We start from the raw sequence: 2,110 nt of genomic DNA on the forward strand, positions 1-2,110 counted from the left end.
CAACTGCCGCGAAGCATAGGCAATCACCTTCCCATGCTGCATCAGAACACACCCCAAACCAACTCTAGATGCATCTGTATAAACCACATAGGGTTCTCCCTGCTCAGGCAAAGCCAACACTAGCGCAGTAGTCAACATCTCCTTCAGGCTTGCAAAGCCTTCCTCACACTCTTCTGACCAGACAAAAGGAAAATCCTTCCCTGCCAACTTAGTCATAGGACGTGCTCTGCTTGCAAAACCCTGCACAAATCTCCTGTAGTATCCTGCCAATCCAAGAAAACTCCTGATCTCTGTGGTATTCTGCGGTCCAGGCCAATCCCTGATAGCCTCAATCTTCTCTGGATCCACAGAAACCCTGTCTGAATATAATATGACCCAGAAAGCCCATCTCACGCTGCCAAAAACTGCACTTGCTCAACTTAGCAAACAACTTCTGCTCCCACAGCTTCTCCATAACTGTTCTCAAATGCACTGCATGCTCCTCATGACTCTTAGAATAAACCAGGATATCGTCGATGAAAATGATGACAAACACATCCAGAAACTCCTGAAACACGCTGTTCATCAATCTCATAAACGCTGCTGGAGCGTTGGTCAACCCGAAAGGCATCACCACAAACTCATAATGCCCATACCTAGTCCTCAAAGCAGTTTCTCACATCTGCCTCATCTATCGGTATCTGATGATAACCCGATGTCAGATCTACCTTAGAGAACCAAGTAGCACCCCTCAACTGATCCAACAACTCATCGATCCTAGGAAGAGGGTACTTGTTCTTCACAGTGACCCGGTTCAAACCCCGATAATCAATGCACAACCTGAAACTCCCATCCTTCTTCTTCACAAACAACACCGGCGCTCCCCACGGTGATACACTAGGACGGATGAATCCTTTACTCAATAAATCCTCTAGCTGCTTCTTCAGCTCTGCCATCTCTGCTGGAGCCATCCTGTAAGGAGCCTTGGATAACGGCATTGTCCCCGGTTCTAGTTCAATGGTAAAAGGGNAAGGCATCACCACAAACTCATAATGCCCATACCTAGTCCTCAAAGCAGTTTTCCTCACATCTACCTCATCTATCGGTATCTGATGATAACCCGACGCCAGATCTACCTTAGAGAACCAAGTAGCACCCCTCAACTGATCCAACAACTCATCGATCCTAGGAAGAGGGTACTTGTTCTTCACAGTGACCCGGTTCAAACCCCGATAATCAATGCACAACCTGAAACTCCCATCCTTCTTCTTCACAAACAACACCGGCGCTCCCCACGGTGATACACTAGGACGGATGAATCCCTTACTCAATAAATCCTCTAGCTGCTTCTTCAGCTCTGCCATCTCTGCTGGAGCCATCCTGTAAGGAGCCTTGGATAACGGCATCGTCCCTGGTTCCAGTTCAATGGTGAAAGGATCCGACCGAGATGGTGGTAATCCCTGCAAAGACTGAAACACATCCTCAAACTCCCCCACTACCGGAATGCCGCTAACCGTCGACTTCCCCACTGACTCAGGCATAGATATAATAACTAGATAAGTCTCACGGCCCTTCTCGATCATCTTCCCAGCCTAAATAGCTGAGATCACGAGACTCCCCGATNTGGTGGTAATCCCTGCAAAGACTGAAACACATCCTCAAACTCTTCCACTACTGGAATACCGCTAACCGTAGACTTCCCCACTGACTCTGGCATAGATATAGTAACCAGATAAGCCTCACGGCCCTTCTCGATCATCTTCCCAGCCTGAATGGCTGAGATCACGAGACTCCCCGAAGTCGGTCTAATACCCTGAAAAACCAACTTCCCTCCTGAACGCTCAAACTCCACTCTACCCCGATGGCAATCCAAATGCACCCTATGCCGATGCAACCAATCCATCCCGAGAATAACATCATACAGCTCCACTGGACTGATAAGCAAATCTGCTGGCCACGACTCTCCTGCGATCTGAATATCAATTCCTCTAGCTCGTCCAATCACTCTCAGGAACTCGCCTCCCGCAACCCTGACAACTCCTGCACGCTCTCCAGGATCCCCGCTGATCCTCGCACACTCTGCACACTCTGGAGTAATGAAGCTATGCGAAGCTCCAGAATCAAACATAAC

Source organism: Camelina sativa, chromosome 12 (genome assembly GCF_000633955.1).
Source record: "Camelina sativa cultivar DH55 chromosome 12, Cs, whole genome shotgun sequence".
Classification (NCBI taxonomy): Eukaryota; Viridiplantae; Streptophyta; class Magnoliopsida; order Brassicales; family Brassicaceae; genus Camelina; species Camelina sativa.